This window comes from Nomascus leucogenys, chromosome X, assembly GCF_006542625.1.
Source record: "Nomascus leucogenys isolate Asia chromosome X, Asia_NLE_v1, whole genome shotgun sequence".
Lineage (NCBI taxonomy): Eukaryota > Metazoa > Chordata > Mammalia > Primates > Hylobatidae > Nomascus > Nomascus leucogenys.
This window is the reverse complement of record NC_044406.1, coordinates 1,999,607-2,023,242: the sequence shown is the minus strand read 5'-3', so window position 1 is coordinate 2,023,242 and position 23,636 is coordinate 1,999,607. Positions and strand designations below refer to the sequence as shown.

General features: G+C 41.6%; 1 non-coding gene across 1 annotated transcript; it reads right to left on the bottom strand.

Moving 5' to 3' along the window:
- Positions 1-5,910: 5,910 nt before the first annotated feature.
- LOC115833393 lies at positions 5,911-6,015 on the bottom strand. The gene has a single exon (XR_004028830.1). It is a non-coding gene; the product is annotated as a U6 spliceosomal RNA (small nuclear RNA).
- Positions 6,016-23,636: the final 17,621 nt, after the last annotated feature.

Sequence of the window (23,636 nt, the reverse complement as noted above, 5' to 3'; positions counted from 1 at the left end):
TCATTTTCCTTCTGCCAAATTCTGAATGGGATAAATTCTGTGAAGTTTGGGTAATACTGTGGTATTCTGCCTAATGATATGGATTTTCCTTGGAGATCCGTGGGTTTATATGCCCAGTCTCCTGCTACCATCCTACCTAGAAGTTTGTTTATATTTTTATATTTGTTTATTTATATTTATATATGGAAATTGTATTCTTATTTTTATTCTGTGCCCAAAATACAGTAGAACTCCCTAAACATTTGTCTCTTAATTTAATTTGGAAAAGACATTTTATTTCCAGAATGAGACAAATTTTATTTGCTCTAGAAGTAGCACCAACCTTTCTTAGTGCTATCTGCTTATCCAATATTTCTTTTTTTTTTTGAGACAGAGTCTTGCTCTGTCGCCCAGGCTAGAGTGCAGTGGTGCAATCTCGGCTCACCACAACCTCCGCTTCCCGGGTTCAAGCGATTCTCCTGCCTCAGCCTCCCGAGTAGCTGGGATTACAGGCACATGCCACTGTGCCCAGCTAATTTTTGTATTTTTAGTAGAGACGGGGCTTCACCATGTTGGTCAGGCTGGTCGTGAACTCCTGAGCTCAGGTGATCCACCCGCCTCAGCCTCCGCAAGTGCTGGGATTACAGGCATGAACCACTGCGCCCAGCCTTTTCCAATATTTCTTATTAAATTTCTCATAGTTTTTATAAAACGTTCAACCCTAAAAGAAATAAATAACAGAATTTAAAAAATTCCATGGTGCAAATAAACAGCAGACTGATGAAACATCTTGTTCTAGCTTTTCTGCCTTAAAAGTCGCATGAATTCATTTTTGTTTCTTTCCACTGTGGCCATTTTAGTTTGAGCCTCCATCCTCAGCTTCCTGGCTCTACTGGAAGAACCCCCTGTTCCTCTCATTATAAACTTCCTCCAAACTATTCTCCGTTTATAACCCATCAAAGCCTTTGAAATCATAAATTACTCTCTACAGTCTCTTCTTTTTGCACTTAGAATAAGAGAATAATAAGAATAACAATAAAGTACCAACACTTTTCCAAGTCTCACAAAGCCCTATATAATCCTGTCCTTGTCCAACCCTCTGGCTCACACTGTGCCACTCCTCTTTTGTTCCCAGAGAAAAGGTAATTTTCTTGAACAGTAAATAACAGACAAGATGAATGGGAAAATATCCCATTACACCCTTACGCTCAAAAGAAAATATGACAAGTTTTGATGAGATCCTTCTGGCTAAAAAGTTGCTAATGACAATGAAAACAAAAGGGGAAATTACTTCAACAAATGCAACTTGCTAAAGAGAAAAATAAAACAACAAAAAATTTTGCAAGAGTGTTCTTTTCTCTAAATTGATGCAATATAGATGTAATTTGGCGTGTCCAATGCAGTGACCTCTGTGGGCCAGGACACTGAGATGAAGACCTTGGGAAAAAGAGCTCCAGGGCTGGATCCCTGAGAAAATGATTACACAACATATAAATGTGGTTAATGCCTTTAACCGCAAACAGCTGTCTCCTACATCTGTCCCTCTCCAACCAATGGGTGATGGTCAGCGGCTTGCAAATCCTAGGTGTGGTTTGTTCAGACAAGGACATGCATCTGACTTTATTATAAACTAATCTTAGGAAGGGCAAAGGCCATATTGAAACAGAAAGCCCCAATATCCGAGAGGCCGCTTTCAAATATTTCCCCGCCTTGGCTTTTGTGTTGTTTCCAGCGATTTTTTCCCAAGAATGGCTTTCGCAGCACCATCTGTTTCCCTATCAGTTGCAACGCCAGGGCGTGAAGCCTGCACACGTCTTTCATCGATGTTGCAGGAGGCTCCCAATTGCACAAAAAACTTGAATGAATTCCCTACCCTGGAAAATCTGAAAATGTGGATTCTCACTTGCAGAAAGAAGCGTGCATTGCCAGATATTATCAATATAAAAAATGAAATCCACAAAAACATTTCAAAAGGCTATGTGTACTGGAGTCATCTATGACCAATAATGCTGGTTTTAGGGATGGAATGCGTTGATGCATTCTCAAGCACAGCACATTCTTCTTTCTCTCAAGAAGGGAACATTTAGGAGAGACTGTCTTGAAGCCCAAGTTAATTGGGCTTTTGCTCCTGTAACCTATAGGAAGTTCCTTTGGTGCCTGTGAAATGATTAATAAATGCAATGAACACAAGCAAATATGTAAGGTGTGGGTTTCAAAGATACCACTATGTAGAATAAGGTTTATGGAGATATGGCTCAGCACCATGGCTCATGCCTGTAATGCCAACATTTTGGGGAGCCAAGGTGGGAAGATGGTTTGAGCCCAGGGGTTCTAGATGAGCCTGGGCAATATAGTAAGGCCCCATCTCTACCAAAAATAAAAAATTTTTAAATTAGCTAGGCATGGTGAGACGTGCCAGTGGTCCCAGCTACTTGGGAGACTGAGGCAGGAGAATTGCTTGAGCCCAGGTGGTCAAGGCTGCAATGAGCTATGATCGTGCCACTGTACTGTAGCCTGGGTGACAAGAGTGAGACCCTGTCTCCAGAAAAATTAAAAAAAAAAAAGTAAATAGGTTTATAGAGATACAAGAAGGGGAGTTGTTTGGAATACAATTTTTCCCTTTAGCATTTTCTCTCAGTTTTAGAACAGTTTTGATATAGGATGTGCTAAATACCTCAACTTCCATGTTCGACATATTAACATATGAGGATCATTTCCTTAAAGCAAATGGAAATAAGAACTGCAGCACGTTGGTATGTGTCCTCAGTTCACAAAGAACATACACTTTACCGTTCAAAACATACGACATTGACACAACGCAAGCAGCCTGCATTCTTAGCTGAGGTTGCACCTGCTCATAAACCCACAGAACTGGAAGGCAATGTAGCAAACACACAGTCAAGCCTCCCACAAGGCCTGTGAGCAGTGTTTGCTAAAATCAGCATGGCTTGAGTTACAGGTACCTCTTCTGAAATTTGGTTGGCCTCCCAAGTTATAGAACTGAATATGTTTGCATAGGTTTATAGAACAATAGGACTAGGGAAAAACCTCAGGCCAAGCCATGTTTTTCCTAATTCTGTCTAGGAATAAGTGCATAAATCCTAAAATGCTTTTGAGACTTTGCAGTGTCACAGTTTCTTATTAGGAGCTTGGACTTCTAACCACCTTCAAAAGATGTCTCAAGGATCATAGCTGATCCAACAGAGGCCAAAACACAAAAGAAACTTAAAGGAAGCAAAAACCTGTCTACAATATCTTAAGATCCAGTGTAGAATTAATACTTTAAAATATATTTAGCAGTTTGAGACCTGACTGGGCAACATGGTGAAACCATGTCTCTGCAAAAAATATAAAAATTAGCTGGGCATGATGGTGAGTGTCTGTGGTCCCAGCTGCTGGGGAGGCTGAGGTTGGAGAATCAATTGAGCCCCCAGAGGTTGAGGCTGCAGTAAGCTGTGATTGTGCCATTGCACTGCAGCCTAGGCGAGTGAGACCCTGCCTCAAAAAATATATATATAAATTTATAAATTTTATGAATATAAAATTATATATTATATAGAAATTACAGATACTATATAACTATATAGTATAAATAATATATGTTTTTATAAAGTTGTGTAAAGTTTACACAATTTTTATAAGGTTTATACAGCTTTATAGATATTTTATTTAAACAAATAAAGTATATCTATGTAATGAATCATATATTATATAAAATTTATAAATTATATATAAATATATAGATATTATATGTCTAATTATAAATGTATATAAATATATAATTATAAATATATATTTATAACTCTATTTATAGATATAATTGTAAATATAATATTTATACATAATATATGTATACGTTTAGATATATTTAAATATAGCAGGGGAAACACTGGGCCATCTTTTGGGAGTTCACGTGGTCCTGTTAAGGCTTCGATCAATACTCTTTGATCAATGGCTTCTGGTTTTCAACAAATCAAGTGCATGCTTCCTGCTTTTGTGGTGAAGTCCTCAAACATGCGCCCCTGCCTATGTTCATGATTTATGATTTCTGTACCTGGCCCTTCAAAACACCCACACTAAGTGGCTTGTCTTTCTATGCGCCGGCCCCCTACCTTGCTTCTTTTCCACACGGATGTCCTCACACTATTTGTTCTCTCTGCGTTTGTGTGCAAATAAAATCCATTCTCTAATGCTGGGCATGCATGGGTCTTCCTCCATGAGATTTCGTGGAGGAAATCTTACATACTGCTGATACTGACTGCATTGATTGATCAATTCACAGTCCCAGAGACATATGCTATAGAGGAGATGAGTGAAAGACCAATTAACACGGACTTCCAGACTGTCTACCCCAAACATTGCCTTCTTGAAAGAAGGGTTTTGTAGAGAAAACTCTCCCCCCAGCTCCCTCTGTGTGTGGTTCATATACCTCCTAGCCAGGTACAAGGCATGCCACCTTGTAATGCTCCTTCCTGCCTTATTTCTCCCACATACTGTGGCCCTGCATGCACCTGGCTAATGGGCCAACCCTCAAAGCTGCTGAAACGCCAGCCTAAGCCACACATGACGTAACCCATTTTCAGAACGGTCGTTCTAGACACGTGGTGCCCAGATGAGAGCCGCAATTTGAGCTTCCACTTTTAAAATTTGCTTCCACTGCAGAAATTAACGTTCAAATAACCAAAGCTTACAGGGAGCCTGTTTATAGTCAATACCATAGGTTAAGATTAGAGACGATCTAATTCCTTAACCATAGACGTATTCTCCAAACTCATGAGCACAGAAGGGAAAATAGTGTGCAGGCAGCTGTTAAATTGCTCCCTGATGACTTCCCTTCTGCCATGTGGACTCTCTTCCTTTGACATGGTCTGACTAGTCTTGTATTAAAAATAAAATCTCCGTTATATTAACAAAATACAAAATATTAATATATTTCAGACTCCAACTGAAATTTACACTGGAATCTACACCACCGGCTCTCCTGGGTCTCCAGTTGTAGATAGCAGATCAGTTTTCAGCCTCCATAATTGCCCAGGCTGCAGTGCAGTGGCACAATCACAGCTCATTGCAGCCTCGACTTCCCAGGCTCAAGTAATCCTCCAGTCTCAGTCTCCCTGAGTAGCTGGGACTACAGTCATGTGCGTGCACACCCAGCTGTGTATTTCCTCTTATAGGGATATAAAATTATGTCATTCATCATCTTGTTGACTTCTTGTAACCACCATGAAAGCATGACTCTTGTCTGTCTTATCCTCTTCCCCATCTCCAGAACTTGGCACATACTAGCAGCTCTATAATTAGTTGTTGCATAAATGGCAAATGAAGGAATATTGCATTCTCTGCCTAGAAGTCCCTGCCCCCTCTCCCTTCCCCAGAAGAAAACTTCTTACTGGCTAAGATGCTGTTCTAACCTCAGTGCTTCCAAAGGAGCCTCAGCAGGTCAGGGTCTATCACTTCATACATATTTATCCCCAAATTTCAGATATTATTTGGCTCAAGGAATGTACTGCAAATATTTACAGAATGAACCATTGAAGCAAGAAAAGAAACCTGCATGAGCAAATTCTCTGTTTCTGTTATAAGAGGCTGTGTCAGTCAGCTATTGGCACATAACAAAGAATCCCAAAATGCAGTGGGTTAAAAAAAATCTATGTTATATACTCACCGTTATATGGGACAAAAATTCAGGCTGTACTCAATGGGTGCTTCTGAGATCTACCAAGCAGAGGCCCAGAATGATGCTGAGAATGCTGCAATGCACATGGCAGCTTCCATGACAAATAATTTTCTGGCCCCAAATGTCAATAGTGCGAATGTTCAACCACAACAAAAACCTACTTCCTCTAAGTCTGAGTTTATTAGGTACATTTCTTTTCTTTTCTTTTTTGACTTTATTTTACATGTGTGTGTGTGTGTGTGTGTGTGTGTGTTTTAAATAATGAGTGCTTCATGAATTTACCTGTCATCCTTGTATGGGCCTTGCTAATCTTATCTGTATCATTCCAATTTTAGTATATGTGCTGCCAAAGCAAGCACATTAGGTACATTTTTATCTTCCAAGTCACTGCAGGCTACAGTTTTGCTCTTCCAACACAACATACCACTGGTTACCATTTTTTTCCTAGCCTTTGGTAGCAGTTACCTTACTATTTTCCCAACCTTCATTCACCACTCAGTTTCAAAGCCAGTGAAGCATGTTTTAAGCTTTTGTATGAGAGCAACCCTCCACCCACTTCAGGTATGAATTTCAGGATCTGTTACCTATTTTTTTGGTATAAAATCAACTACAAGTTTAGTGCCTCAATATCACAAACATTGTATTTCCTCATATGTCTGTGAATCAATAACTTGGACTGGGTTCAGCTGGGCAGTTCTTCTGTTGGTCTTGCCTGGGGTCTTTCTTGCAGCTTCCATTATCTGGCAGCTTGATGAGACTGGATGGTCTAAGGTACATTCATGAACACGTCTGTTGGGCAGTCTTGTCTGTCAGCCTAGAGTACTGAGGCCACCCCATATGAAGAAGTCAGGATAGCCTTTTTGAGATGAGTCACCATGAGAAAGATTCAGCTGACAGTCAGCACCAATGGCCAGCCATGTGAATAGGCTCCCAGCTTACACCATCCATTTTCAGTCAAACTGTCAGAGGACTGGGACCACATAAGGGACCTTAAGGGAGACCCACAGAAGAACCATCCAGCTGAGCTCAGCCTGAAATTTGTGACCCAAGAGTGATGCACAAATAAAATGGTGCTTGTCTTTAGCTACTAAGTGTTGGGAGTGTTTGTTACCCCGCAATAGATAATGGATATGGGTCCTTAACTAACAAATAGATTACCTCATGCAAATGTGGAAACTCCCACTCCTATATTTATAATTAATTCCAACGTGGAAGAGAAGCTCACTATTGATTCTGTGGGGCTAAAACTGATGAGAAGGTAGTAGAAAGCCAGTGAGCAAGTGGTGGCTGGTTTGAGCTAAAGTGCCTCCTCAGGGAAGCATACTCTTCCTAAATTGCTGCATTGTGGATCTGAACCAAGGCGAGCTTGGGTTTCTGAGGGGAGTTCCCTTACAGTAGGGGAAGTTACACACAGTGAAATAGACTTACAGTCACTTGTTCCTGAATGATGGGGATACATTCTGAGAAATGCATCACTGGGCAGTGTTGTTGTGCAAACATCCTAGAGTGCACTTACACAAACCTAGATGGTCTAGCCTACTACATACCTAGGCTGTATGGTGTAGCCTGTTGATCCTATGCTACAAACCTGTACAGCATGTTCCTATACTGAATACAGTATGCAATAGTAACACAAATCACTAGGCAACAGGAATTTTTCAGCTCCATTATAATCCTGTGGGACCATCGTTTTATATGCTGTCCATCATTGGCCATACGTTCTGTGGCAGTGCATGACTGTATCTGTTTTAGATAGGATTTCCTTTGTTTGTAACTTTGTTACCAGGAAGGGGGACCCGATTCAGACCCCAAGAGAGGGTTCTTGGATCTCGTGCAAGAAAGAATTGAAGGTGAGTCCATAAACTGAAAACAAGTTTATTACAAAAGTAAAGAAATAAAAGAATGGCTACTCCACAGGCAGAGCAGCCCCAAAGGCTACTGGTTGTCCATTTTTATCGTTATTTCTTGATTTTATGCTGAACAAGGGGTGGATTACTCACGAGTTTTCTGGGAAAGGGGTGGGCAATTCCGGGAACTCAGGGTTCCTCCCCTTTTAGACCATATAGGGTAATATCTTGACATTGTCATGGCCTCTGTAAACTGTTACGGCACTCGCGAGAGTGCCTTTCAGCATTTTAATGTATTATAATTAGCATATAGTTAGCAGTGGAGACAACCAGAGGTCACTCTTGTTACCATCTTGGTTTTGGTGGGATTTGGCTGGCTTCTTTACCGCATGCTGTTTTATCAGCAAGGCCTTTATGACCTGTATCTTGTGCCGACCTCCTATCTCATCCTGTGTCTTAGAATGCCTAACCTCCTGGGAATGCAGCCCAGTAGGTCTCAGCCTCAAATTTTACCCAGCCCCTATTCAAGATGGAGTTGTTCTGGTTCAAATGCCTCTGACCACTTGAATTTGATACAGTAAAATGCCTTTGCTGCATAATCTATGGTGGTTTCTCAGATATTACAGTCTCATTGGATTTTCAAACAATGAGCACTAACCATGTACATAGTCAAGGCTTGTGTGAAGACTGAAGGCATTACATTATGTGTTTGCATATCACATTTTGACTTTTGCTAGAAAGGGCCAATCTGAATTACAATTGAGATTTTTAAACATTTTTGTTTGGGGGTAATTGATTTTCTTTCATTAATCTTCTAGCTTGCATTCTTCATTCTCCTAGAAGTTAAAAGCATATATAATCTAAGGAAGATTCAGTCTGTCTGTTTTTGATTTATTTTATAATAACTCACTGAGTATTTTTTATATGTACGAGAAGTATTCTGAGACTACTTAATATACTATTTTGATCTTTCTTCTTTTAAAGCATGAAACTATATATATATATATATATATTTTTTTTTTTTCCTAAGGGTAGGAATCTGGAAGAGATTTCAGTGATGATCAAAACAGCAAACTCATGAGTTTTGAATGGTTTCTAAACTTGGAAAAAAGAACTCTCTGAACCTTCTTTCCTTTAGAAGAAAATCAGATTTTGACTCCCTGGCCTTGCACAAATGCTTATTTTTTCTTCAATTCACCTAAGATTTAATCTTATATGATGCTTTGCTTTCCCTTCCAATTATATTTAACCTCGTTGAAACATTTCAAAAATATACAAATAATCTAAAGGATCATTTTAAACTTTCTTTCCCCCGGTACAGGGAAATACTTAAAAAATATGGTTTAAATTGGGTGATGATTTTCTAGAAAAATTTCATTGCAATCAGAAGGAAAGAATTGAGCAAATTGAGGGAAAAATAGGGAAATGAAAATTAAGTTTACAGTTCTTTCTACATAAGTAAATGTAAAATTTATAGTTCTTTCTACATAAGTCAATAAACAATTAGCAAATATTAGTAAAATTCCCCAAAAGCTCCCCACCCCCAGTAAATGCATATATGTGTGTGCAAGAAGCATTATAAGGAAACACTTAACTTCCTTTGCCCTGAACTAGAACCAGATGCCTTGGGAGGGGGTTGAGGCGGGCTGGCTGAGGGACTTGTAAGTTACGCTAAAGAGATTTTTAGAAATGAGATGGGACGTATCTCAAAATAATAAGAGCTATCTATGACAAACCCACAGCCAATATCATACTGAATGGGCAAAAACTGGAAGCATTCCCTTTGAAAACTGGCACAAGACAGGGATGCCCTCTCTCACCACTCCTATTCAACATAGTGCTGGAAGTTCTGGCTAGAGCAATCAGGCAGGAGAAGGAAATAAAGGGTATTCAATTAGGAAAAGAGGAAGTCAAATTGTCCCTGTTTGCAGATGACATGATTGTATATGTAGAAAACCCCATTGTCTCAGCCCAAAATCTCCTTAAGCTGATTAGCAACTTCAGCAAAGTCTCAGGATACAAAATCAATGTACAAAAATCACAAGCATTCTTGTACACCAATCACAGACAAACAGAGAGCCAAATCATGAGTGAAGTCCCATTCACAATTGCTTCAAAGAGAATAAAATACCTAGGAATCCAACTTACAAGGATTGTGAAGGACCTCTTCAAGGAGAACTACAAACCACTGCTCAATGAAATAAAAGAGGATACAAACAAATGGAAGAACATGTCATGGTCATGGGTTGGAATAATCAATATCGTGAAAATGGCCATACTGCCCAAGGTAATTTATAGATTCAGTGCCATCCCCATCAAGCTACCAATGACTTTCTTCACAGAATTGGAAAAAACTACTTTAAATTTCATATGGAACCAAAAAAGAGCCCGCATCGCCAAGTCAATCCTAAGCCAAAAGAACAAAGCTGGAGGCATCACGCTACCTGACTTCAAACTATACTACAAGGCTACAGTAACCAAAACAGCATGGTACTGGTACCACAACAGAGACATAGATCAATGGAACAGAACAGAGCCCTCAGAAATGATGCCGCATATCTACAACTATCTGATCTTTGACAAACCTGACAAAAACAAGAAATGGGGAAAGGATTCCCTATTTAATAAATGGTGCTGGGAAAACTGGCTAGCCATATGTACAAAGCTGAAACTGGATCCATTCCTTACACCTTATACAAAAATTAATTCAAGATGGATTAAAGACTTAAATGTTAGACCTAAAACCATTAAAATCCTACAAGAAAACCTAGGCAATACCATTCAGGACATAGGCATGGGCAAGGACTTCATCTCTAAAACACCAAAAGCAATGGCAACAAAAGCCAAAATTGACAAATGGGATCTCATTAAACTAAAGAGCTTCTGCACAGCAAAAGAAACTACCATCAGAGTGAACAGGCAACCTACAGAATGGGAGAAAATTTTTGCAACCTACTCATCTGACAAAGGGCTAATATCCAGAATCTACAATGAACTCAAACAAATTTACAAGAAAAAAACAACCCCATCAAAAAGTGGGCAAAGGACATGAACAGACACTTCTCAAAAGAAGACATTTATGCAGCCAAAAAACACATGAAAAAATGCTCATCATCACTGGCCATCAGAGAAATGCAAATCAAAACCACAGTGAGATACCATTTCACACCAGCTAGAATGGCCATCATTAAAAAATCAGGAAACAACAGGTGCTGTCCCCTGCACCCGTCACACACCGTGGAGAAATGGGAACACTTTTACACTGTCGGTGGGACTGTAAACTAGTTCAACCATTGTGGAAGTCAGTGTGGCGATTCCTCAGGGATCTAGAACTAGAAATACCATTTGACCCAGCCATCCCATTACTGGGTATATACCCAAAGGACTATAAGTCATGCTGCTATAAAGACACATGCACACGTATGTTTATTGTGGCACTATTCACAATAGCAAAGAGTTGGAACCAACCCAAATGTCCAACAACGATAGCCTGGATTAAGAAAAGGGAGGGGCCTCAGGGAAGCTGGGCTGGCCAGGGGGCAGGCAGAAAGTGGTGTTGGGATGAAGAGACAGAGGCAGCGAAGAAAGCTGTTCCCAGAAACACCCCCTAGGAGTGATTAGATTGGAAGGGTGGGTAGGAAGTGAATGAGGCTAGTCAGTGAATGTCCTTATTTACCATGTCACCCATTTAAAAAAAAAAGTGTTTCATTTTAAGTATTTGTACATTTTACAAATCTCTATCTCTCTATCTTTCTCTGTGTGTCAACATACATATAATATATGACAATAGAGATGAGAATAAATAGAAGAGATAGATAAAATATGTTATAATAGATGACAGAGAGCTTAAATAGATTAGACTGTCAGATAGATAATGATAGATGATACATACATTCAATAGGTGGATGGATAGATACATAGACAGATAAATATATAGATAATGATAGATAATAGATTCGGTAGATGAATGGATGGATGGATAGATAGATATTGACAGATGATAGATTCAATAGATGGATGGATGGATAGATATATGATAGATACATAGGTAATGGTAGATGATTAGAGTCAACAGACGGGTGGGTAGATAGGTATGTGATAGATAAGGATAGATGATAGATTCAGTAGATGGATGGATAGATGATAAATAGCTAGCTAGCTAGCTAGATAGGTACATTCAATAGATGAATGAATGGATGGATAAATGGATGAATGGATGGATGGATAGTTATAGAAAGATGATGGATAGATGAATAGATAAATAGGTAGATAGATTATTTTGACACTTTCAAAAATTTCAGCATTTAGCTTACCATTTTTATTTTTCATAAGGTTTATATGAGAATTCATATTTTTCTGGATGGTTTAAACAGCTTTTGAAGACTTCAAACAAATATTTGTTGACTTATAATTTTATTTTTCTAGTAACTTTCTGAGGAATGTCTAATTTATCTGTTTTCCCATAGTCATTACAGCACTACTCACAATAGCCAAAATATGGAGTCAACCAAAGTGTCCATCAGTGGATGAATGGGTAAAGAAAATGTGATTTTTATGCACAATGGAATGCTATCAAGTCTTAAAGAAGGAAGTGTTGGCACATGCAACAATATGGATGAACATGGAGGACATTACGTTAAGTGGAATAAGCCAGGCACAGAATGACACATACTGCATGATCTCATATGTGGAATCTTTGTATTCTTTAGTTCAAGATTCTCAATGTGGGTGCTGTTGACACTTGAGGCTGGAGGATTCTCTGTGGTGTGGCCATCCTCTGCACTCATAGGGTGTTGAGCAGCATCCCTGGGCTCCACCCACCAGATGCTGGCAACATCGACTCTCCAATCATAATAACCCAGAATGTCTCCAGACATTGCAAATGGCTCCTGATGCTTTGAAAGTCAAAGAGGGTACAGTACCCAAGCCTTAACATACGTTTCAAAATGACTTTGAAAGAAAGTCAGAAAAAAATTCAGCATCGATAGGGACCAGATGCCCACTTAGGAGCCCTTGGTGAGAGAGAAAGATGTATCTCAGCTGGGCTCAGTGGCTCACTCTTGTAATTCCAGCATGTTGGGAGGCTGAGGTGGGTAGATCACTTGAGTTCAGGAGTTCTAGACCAGCCTGGGCAACATCACAAAACCTCCTCTCTACAAAAAATACAAAAATTAGTCTGGTGTAGTGGCATGTGCCTGTAGTCCCAGCTACTTGGAAGGCTGAGGCAGGAGGATTGCTTGAGCCCAAGAGTTTGAGACCAGCCTGGGCAATTCAGTGAGACCCTATGTCTACAAAAAATAAAAAATAATTAGCCAGGAATGGTGGTGCGTGCCTGTAGTACCAGCTACTCCGGAGGTTGAGGTAGGAGGATTGCTTGAGGCTGGGAGGTCGAGGCTGCAGTGAGCCGTGATTGCACCACTGCACTCCAGCCTGAGTGAGACCATGTCTTTAAAAAGAAAAGTATGTCCGTCCATGCACAGACCTTGCTGTGTTTATCACATTTATCAGTGCCTTGTCTACATTCTATGGATGGACATCTTCCTTTAGTTCCCTGTCCAATCCAGCTGGATTTCATTCAGCCCTCCTCGGTCAGCACAGTAAGCACGCTTTTGTCAGAGGCGTTGAAACCAGATTGACTCCATCTTGAATAGGAGCTGGGGAAAATGAGGCTGAGACCCACTGGGCTGCATTCCCAGGAGGTGAGGCATTCTTAGTCACAGGATGAGACAGGAGGTCAGTAAAGATACGGGTCATAAAGGCCTCGCTGATAAAACAGGTTGCAGTAAAGAAGTCAGTGAAATCCCACCAAAACCAAGACAGTGACAAGAGTGACCTCTGGTCATCGTAACTGCTCATTATACACTCATTATAATGCATTAGCTGCTAAAAGACACTGCCACCAGAGCCACGACAGTTTACAGATGTCATGACAACCTCAGGAAGTTACCCTATATGGTCTAAAAAGGGGAGGAACCCTCAGAATTACCCACCCCTTTCCTGGAAAACTCATGACTAATTCACCCCTTGTTTAGCATATAATCAATAAATATCCATAAACATAGGCAACCAGCAGCCCATGCTGCTGCTGCGCCTGTGAAGCGGCCATTCTTTATTCCTTTACTTTCTTAATAAACTTCCTTTCATTTTACTCTGTGGACTCACCCTGAATCCTCTCTTGCATGAGATCCAAGAGCCTTCTCTTGAGGTCTGGACTGGGACCCCTTTCTGGTAATGCTTTCACTTTACATTCCTGCCATCCCTGGAGGGAGGAGGTCCTGTCTTTGCTGGAAAGCCATGCGGTGCTGGGCTATGGTTATTCGCTGTGGTTTATCTGAACCCAAAAAGAAAAAACAATTTTCCTAGGGCCACTCCTGGCCTGGAAAGATTGACTTTATGTCAGGCTGCCTTAATCCCTCCCTTATTTCCACATTATAGTCTGAAATTATATCAAGTCTAGAGGGAAGTGAATATCTCAGGACAGAGGCTGGAACTGGGAAAATGAATGTTATCTTCGTAATGTAAAGAAAAATCATGGGACGCTACTACAAAGAACAAAACTTCGCTTGGTGAGCAGACATTTGAGAAAAAATAGACGTACATTGCAGTTTTAGACTAGAACAGTGGTTCTTTTTAAACATTATTTTATTATTTATTATTTTTAGAGATGAGGTCTTGCTCTGTTGCCCACACTAGAGTGCAGTGGTGTGATCATGGCTCACTGCAGCCTTCAAATCCCAGGCTCAGGCCATCCTCCTGCCTCAGCCTCCTGAGTAGCTGGGACTACAGGTGCGTGCCACCATGCCTGGCTAATTTTTAAAAATTTTTTGTAAAGATGGAGTCTTGCTATGTTGCCCAGGCTGGTCCCCAACTCCTGGCTTCAAGCAATCCTCCCGCCTCTGCCTCCCGAAGTGCTGGGTTTATAAGCATAAGCCACCATGCCTGGCCTAAATGTTTTAATTTTTAATCATTATGGGTGCATAATAGTTGTACTTATTTACAGGGTATATGTGATATTTTGATACAAGCTTACAATGTGTAATAATCAAATTAGGGTAATTGGGGTATCTGTCCCGTAAAGCCTTTATCATTTCTTTGTGTTAGGAACATTGCAATTCCACTCTCTTAGTTATTTTAAAATATACAACGAATTATTGTTAACTATAGTCTCCCTGTTGTAGTAGCAAATACTATACCTTCTTGCTTCTATCCAACTGTATTTCATTCACTATCCCCACTCTATCGCCTCCTCCTCGATAGTCTTCCCAGCCTCTGGTAACCACCATTCTACTTTATCTCCACGAGTGCAAGTTTTCAACATTTTTACCTCCCACGTTTGAGTGAGAACATGTGAAATTTTACATCAGGAGTTCTTTGATTTTTTAAAAATTTGAATAGCTTTAGGGGTGCACGTGGTTTTTGGTTACTTGGATGAGCGAAGTCTAGGACGTTAGTGCACCCATCACCCGGGTGTTGCACATGGTACCTAATAGGTAGCCCTTCATCCCTCGCCGCACTCACACCCTCCCACTTCGGAGTCTCCAATGTCCATTACACTACTGTGTATGCCTTTGCATACCCACAGCTTAGCTCCCACTTCCTTTTTGAAGCAGGGTCTCACTCTGTCACCCAGGATGGATTGCAGTGGCATGATCATGGCTCACTGCACCTTCAACCTCCTAGGCTCAAGCAATTCCCCCCGCTCAGCCTTCTGAGTAGCTGGGGCCACAGGTGTGCACCACCACTCCCAGCCAATATTTTCTATTTCCTGTAGAGATGGGGTCTTACTACATTGCCCAGGCTGTTCTTGAACTCCTGGTTTCAAGTGATCCTCCTGCCTCAGCCTCCCAAAGTGCTGGCATTACAGGCATGAGTCACCATGCCCTACCAGCTCCCACTTTTGTAAGTGAGAACGTGTGGTATTTGGTTTTCTATTCCTTAGTGACTTCACTTAGAATATGGCTTCCAGTTTCATCTGAGTTGTGGCACAATATATTATTGCTTTTTTTTTTTTACATCAGGAGCTTTTAACGTGGGTCGAGTTTGTCCCCTAGGTAACGTGTCTGGAGATATTTTGGTTATCACAGCTGGGAATGGGTGCTATTGGCATTTGGTGGGTGGAGGCCAGGGATGCTGCTCAACACCCTACAGTGCACAGGACACCCGACCACAGAGAGTCGTTCAGCCCCGAGTTATCCAAGGTGCACAGATTAAGAAACCCTTCACTAGGCCAGGCACGATGGCTCATACCTGTAATCCCAGCACTTTGGGAGGCCAAAGCAGGAGGATCATTTGAGGTCAGGAGTTCGAGATCAGCCTGACCAACATGGAGAAACCCCGTCTCTTTTTCTTTCACTCTTGGCTGGCCACCCATTTAAAATGCAGCACTTGAAGAAATAAATATGCATTTCTGGCCCCTGTTTTGGAAAGGTTCATTTTCATAGAAACTTGGTTAATTTTATTCAAAGTAAAACAATGAAATCAATGAGATAAGAGAGTTTAAAAGATGCTTGTTTCTGCATTGCTGTTTTACAAACATATTGAATTATAATATGATCACAATTCCAGACACCTGCCTTGAAATCGTTACAGAAATTTCTCATTTTTTTTTCTTTTTTTGCTTCTCTCTATATGTCCTAATAAACCATTTGTCCATCAGATAATCACAGGCGGGGAGATATATGTATTTTTCTGTTTTCCTAACTTCAAACGCTGCCTGAAAATGATGACTTTGGCAAGCCTAAGTTCCAACATTCCGTTTCCCGGCATTATGTAATACAAAATCAGGTTTCATAGGGTTTTCTTAGATCTGTTTCTCCCTGTTTCATAAGATTTCAAGAGTCCTGTAATTTATTATGTGGCTGGTGGAAGAAAACTATGCATAGAGTAGATGGGTGTGTGTAACCTAAACATTTAGGGCTGTCTTGACAGCAACTCAAACCTATAGAGATGCTTTGGAGAAGTAGGCGGAATGTCCTATTATCGGGAATTTTTTAAGATGAGAGCCTCCCAGTTTCTTTTAATTGCATTGAGTGGGTGAATACCTCAGAAAAGGAAAGAAAGGAAAAAAACACGAAAAAGAGCCCAGATTGAAAGCAGTGCTGTTTTTGCCATCCTCATTAAATCAAAGCATGTGGTGACAACAGATCGTCTGAGGTCAGCGGGCACCCAACCAGGAGGCTGATATGTTTTCCTGATAAAATACAACTGGAAGATAATGGCTTCCAGCTCCATTCATGTCCCTGCAAAGGACATGATCTCGTTCCTTTTTATGGCTGCATAGTATTCCATGGTGTCCATGGACCGCATATTCTTTATCCAGTCTATTATTGATGGGCATTTGGGTTGATTCCATGTCTTTGTTATCGTGAATAGTACTGCAATGAACATACATGTACATATATCTTTATAATAGAATGATTTATATTCCTTTGGCTATATATATACGTATATACATATATATACATACATATACATATATATGTATACATATAGATATATATATATACATATATATATATTTTTTTAATATGGAGTTTCACTCTTGTTGCCCAGGCTGGAGTGCAATGGCGCGATCTCGGCTCACCGCAACCTCTGCCTCCCGGGTTCAAGTGATTCTCTTGCCTCAGCCTCCCGAGTAGCTGGGATTACAGGCACCCGCCACTATGCCCAGCTAATTTTTGTATTTTTAGTAGAGATGGGGGCTGGTCTCGAACTCCTGACCTCAGGTGATCGGCCCGCCTCGGCCTCCCAAAGTGTTGGGATTACAGGCGTGAGTCACTGCGCCGGGCCTCCTTTGGGTAGATATTACTGGGATTATATATTATCTCAGTAATTATTGGGATTGCTGGGTCAAATGGTATTTCTGGTTCTAGATCCTTGAGGAATCACCTCTGTCTTCCACAATGGTTGAACTAATTTACATTCTTACCAACAGTGTAAAAGCATTCCTATTTCCCCACAGCCTTGCCAGCATCTGTTGTTTCTTGACCTTAGGGAGGGGAACAACTTATACACTGGGGCCTTTGGGGGTGGATGGGGGGAGGGGGAGCATCAGGAAAAATAGCTAATGCATGCTGGGCTGACAGGTGCAGCAAACCACCATGGCACAGGTTTACCTATGAAACAAACCTGCACATCCTGCACATACACCCCAGAACCGAAAATAAAAATTAAAAAACAATGTGGGATATTTTCAGGAGATGAATGGCGAAGAAACTTTATGGATAATGGCAAGAAAGTTTCGGGGCTAAGTACCAAACACACATGAATTATACCCTGGACTTTGTTTCTGTATTCGTATTTGACCACTGTCATGGATGGTATATGCTCGCATGCTTGGAATTTAGTCTTTGAATAAATATTTTTATTAGTGCTAAGAAAACACTACAGCTTCCTTTCCAATGAAACTATTTTTTTTAAAAGAAATGAAGTTCTGTTAGATGCTTCTATGTGGATGAGCCTTGAAGATGCTATGCTCAATGAAAGAAGCCAGACACAAAAGGCCACACAGTGTAGGATTCCACTTACGGGAACTTTTCAGAGGTGTCTTCCAGGGGCTGGGGAGGGGAGAAGAAGGAGTGGCTGCTTGGTGGGTCCAAGGTTTCTTTTAGGGTGATAAAAGTGTCTTGGAACCAGATAGCGGTGGTGGTTGCACAACCTTGCGAAGGCATTAAATGCCACCGGGAGTTCACTTTAAAATCATCATTTTTACGTTAGGGGTATTTCAATTTGGTTGAAAAACAGACAAATCTGGCTGAGCGCGATGGCTCACGCCTGTAATCCCAGCACTTTGGGAGGCTGAGGTGGGTGGACCGCTACTTGAGGTCAGGAGTTCGAGACCAGCCTGGCCAACATGGCGAGACCCCGTCTCTACTAAAAATACAAAAATTAGCCGGGCGTGGTGGTGGGCACCTGCAGTCCCAGCTGCTCAGGAGGCTGAGGCAAGAGAATCACTTGAACCCTGGAGCGGTGGTTGCAGTGAGACAAGATGGTGCCACTGCACTCCAGTCTGGGCGACAGACAGAGATTCTGTCTCATAAATAAATAAATAAATAAATAAAACCAAAAACAAATATGCCAGCCCAGTTCTTCTTCAATCCAGATTTTGCAAGACAGTAAATGAAGACAGCATTTGGAAACTGGCGAACTTCCCCAGTGAACCGATAGCAGCTTAGAAAGAGTTAAATATGCAAAGAAGATACTCAATCTCCAAGTCAGGGTTACTCATACAGAAAAGGGATACTGAGGCCAGAGTCCCAGGAAATATCCAGCTTCACACAATGCCTTAAAATACAAATAATTGGTGGGCCGCGGTGGCTCATGCCTGTAATTCCAGCACGCTGGGAGGCCAGGGTGGGTGGATCACTTGAGGTAAGGAGCTTGAGACCAGCCTGGCCAATGTGGTGAAACGCTGTCTCCACTAAAAATATAAAAATATTAACCAGGCATGGTGGCGGGTGCCTGTAATCTCAGCTACTTGGGATGCTGAAGCAAGAGAATCTCTTGAACCCGGGAGGGGAAGGTTGCAGTGAGCCGAGATCGCACCACTGCACTCCAGCCTAGGCGACAGTGAGACCCGGTCCCCCCTACACTCCGCCCCCCCTCCAAAAAAAGCAGAGAATTCAGGCCCAGAAGGACTTTAGATGTTCGGGGAGGGCGACATGATGGGAAATGGGATTCAGAAGAAGGAATAAGAGGAACATGCCATAAAAGCCTGGATTCTTGGAAAAAGCCAAGGAAAAAAGAACCTCTAGGTGACTCAGAATCACTGTGTATTAGTAGGTTGGTGTAAACGTAATTGCGGCTTGTGCCATTGAAAATAATAGCAAAAACAAAGAGAAACCAATAGGGTGAGTGTGTATCTATACCTATATCATCTATATCTATATCATCTGTATCTATATTTATATCTATATATCTACATCTATATATCAATAATAAAATAAAAAATATTAATTAAAAAATTACATTTAATTTAAAGAATTGCACTGTTTAAAACCAGTGATAAAACCAACAATATTCTAAGATATTTATCCGGCCGGGCGCAGTGGCTCACACTTGTAATCCCAGCACTTTGGGAGGCCGAGGCGGGCAGATCATGAGGTCAGGAGATCGAGACCACGGTGAAACCCCGTCTCTACTAAAAATACAAAAAAAATTAGCCAGGCATGGTGGCGGGCGCCTGTAGTCCCAGCTACTTGGAGAGGCTGAGGCAGGAGAATGGCGTGAACCCGGGAGGCAGAGCTTGCAGTGAGCCGAGATTGCGCCACTGCACTCCAGCCTGGGCGACAGAGCGAGACTCCATCTCAAAAAAAAAAAAAAAAAAAAAAAAAAAAGACATTTATCCAACTCGTCTAGGTTTTGTCATTCTACACGAGGGTTTCTCAATCTTGGCACCATTGACACTTGGGCCAAATTATTCTTTGCACAAATATCAATCTATAGATATCGATATCAGTAGATACACAGACACTTATTTTAAAGAATTGGCTCACGTGATTAGGGGGGATTGGAGAGTCCAAAAGCTGATGGAGTGGGCCAGCAGGCAGGGGACTCAGGGAAAGGTTACAGTTTGAGTCCAAAGGCTGTTGGGTGGCAAAATGCCTTTTGGCTTAGGGGAAGTCAATCTTTGTTCTAGTCAGGTCTTCAACGGATTAGACTAGGCCCACCTACATCATGGAGGGTGAACTGCGTTACTCCACAGATAGAAATGTTCATCTCATCCAAAAACACCCTCACAGTAACATCCAGGGTAACATTTGACCACACGTCTGGGCACTGTGGATAAAATTCACCATCACACCAGCCCAGTGGATACATGAAATTTATCATCACGCCAGTCAAGTGGACACATAAAATTCACCATCACGCCAGTCAAGTGGACACATAAAATTCACCATCACACTAGCCAAGTGGACATATGAAATTCACCATCACACACTATGATAAACTGAATCACAGATGGTAAGGAAATGAAGTCACAGGTCTATGTCAGTAGTTGTCAGTTGGGGTGATTCTGAACTCCATACCCAAACCCCAGGGGGCATTCAGCAATGTCTGCAGGTACTTTTGGTTAATACACCTGGGGAAAGTACTACTGGCATCTGGTGAGTAGAGGCCAGGGATGCTGCTTAACACCCTACAATGCACAGGCTGCTTCCCATAATAAAGAATTACTTGGCTCAAATATCAATAGTGCCAAGATTGGGAAACCCTGATATGCAATAATGACAAACGTTATAACAGGTAACCTTATGACTAGTTAGACATTTAGAATGTTGTTGATTTTATGACTAGTTTAATCATAGTGCATTTTTTGAAAAGTATGTATGTTTTATGAATATTATATATTTGCGATTGTATTTTGATACTTTTGCATGTTATTAAGTGACATCTCTTCCTAACTATGTCTATGTATATATTGATCTGTCATCTGTCCCATTCAGGAGGCTCCACCCTCATGACCTCATCACCTCCCAAGGGCCTCACCCCCTGACACCATCATCTTGGGGGTGAGGATTTCGCATAGGAATTATGGGAGACACAAGCATTCCATTCATTGCACATGGTTGTACAGTTTTGTAAAATCCCCCAGAGTAAGATACATTCAAATTCATTTTCTGAAAGATGACTTCTGAAATTTTGTAAGCTTCAGCTCCCACAAAACCTGCGTCTAATCCTAAATGCAAGGAGCGTATTCCTGGTTTCGATGGCGGCAGTTATGGCCACGGCTGTTTCTGACTTTCCAGTCAAGGAGATCCTGCCATGATCTGAGAAGCTAATGCACAGGATTCAGTGAGGAGTGAACTTGTTCATCTGTAGAATGTGGATGGCCTTTCTTTCCTTCTGGGAGCCAGCTCCCCTGTGGAGGAGAAATTCACCAAGTATCCTTTTTATTTTTAAATTTAATTTTATCTTCCTAATTTTATTTTTTTAGAGACAAGGTCTCATTCTGTCACTCAAGCTGGAGTGCATTTTTTATTATTTATTTTATTTTCCTAAGTTTATTTTTTTAGAGACGGGGTCTCACTCTGTCACCCAAGCTGGAGTGCATTGGTGCAATCATAGCTCACTGCAGCCCCCACCTCCTGAGTTCAAGCGATCCTCTTACCTAAGCCCCCTGCGTAGCTGGGACTACAGGTGGATACCACCAGGCTTGGCTAATTTTTAAAATATTTTTAGAGATAGGGTCTTGCTCTGTTGCCTAGGCTTGTCTCGAACTCCTGGGTTCAAGTAATCCTCCTACCTCAACTTCCCAAAGGGCTGGGATTAAAGATGTGAGCCACCGCTCCAGCCACGCCAAGTATACTTGTTCACCATTCTCCAATGCCCTTCATATCTGTATACATTTTATTTTGTTGGATCGACAGAAAGGATTTGGTTGAAATTCTTTGACTATACTCTGTGCAAGGATTGCAAATTTCAGTGACTATTAAAAATACAGTGTCAGTTGCAGGCTAATCGTGATTTAGATTCAGAGTTATGACAGATACAAAGTAGGAAGTTCATGACAGCATTCCTCTATTTGCAATTTTAAGCAAATTCTCCTTATTCTTATTTTTTGAAGGTCTAATATCTATTGGGATTTAAATTTGCAATGTGAGATAATGATGCCCTGTTTCCTAAAATACTATAAAAATAAGTTTTAGCCATGTTTTCCATATTAAAAATTAAATTGCTGCCTAGCGAAGACCTCTGGAGCCAGGCTGGAGAATAACTGTGCTTATTGGCTGTCTGTTACAGTTTGCCCAGGACTTTTGTGGTTTTAAAGCTGAAGGTCCCACATCCTGGGGAAGCCCTTAGCCCCAGGCAATTCTAGAAGGTTCCTCGCTGTTGTAGGAACCTATGTATTATCCCATTCAGAGAGTCCTTGACTCAGACTGTGGTTGTCTAATTGATGCAGGGCAGGTGAGCCCCCAAACTGGGGGCTTAGCTTGGGAGGCTTCTTGGCTTCACCCAGGAAAACATTTCAGAGTGAGCCCGTGGTGTTAGACAGCAACTTGCAGAGCAGTGGCGTGATCTCAGCTCACTGCAATCTCCACCTCCAGGGTTCAAGTGATTCTCCTGCCTCAGCCTCCTGGTAGCTGGGACTACAGGCACATATGACCACACCTGGCTAATTTTTGTATTTTTAGTAGAGATGGGATTTCACCATGTTGACCAGGCTGTCTCGAACTCCTGACCTCAAGTGATCCGCCCACCTCAGCCTCCCAAAGTCCTGGGATTACAGGTGTGAGCCACCCCCACTTTCACTGAAGTGGCAGTGCACAGCAGCAGCAGCAGCAGAGGTCCTGCTCCTGGCAGAGCAGGGCTACCCAATAGGCAGTGCGTCCAGAGCAGCAGCTCAGAGGCAGTGCTGGAGTCATATGTATACCCACTTCTAATGGCATGCAAATTAAGGGGCAGATTATGCAGAGATTTCGAGAAAAAGAGTGGTAACTTCCATGTTCTTGGATCATTGCCATAGAAAGGGGCGGTAACTTCCAGGCGTTGCTATGGTAACAGTAAACTGACATGGCACTGGTGGGCTTGTCTTATGGAGAGGAGCTATTGCCACTTCCCTATTCTAGCTAGTCTTCAATGTGGTCCAAAGTCTAAGTCCCTGCCTCCGGAGTCAAGTTGGGTCTCCTGCCTCATAATGAATGGCCTCTTAGGTGATGAAGATAAATCGATTGGTCTCTTTTTGTTTCACGTGAACCCACTACACATTGACTGGGGAGTTTGGGATGAAGATTTAGATGACCCAACAAAGAAGTCCTCTCAAAAGCCCATGGGGCCACTCTTCTGAAGCTCCACTTCACCTGCTCCCGCACACCCCAGTCCTGCCTGATACTCAGCTTTTCTTTCTCTCGTGAATAGAGACACACGTTTTTCTCCCTTGACACCATGCAAGTTGGGATTCTGATAAGGATTAGAATGCTACAGATCAATCCTCTAGTACAGTCCTTCTCAAAGTGTGGGCATTTACAGCTGGATGGATGATCCTCTGGGGTGGGGTGTCCTGTGCACTGCAGGGTGTTGAGCAGTGTCCCTGGGCTCCACCCACCAGATGCCCGGAGCACCCACCACCCCGGTTGTGACACCCAAAGCTGTTTCCAGATATTGTCGAGTGTTCCTGGGGACATAGTTGCCTG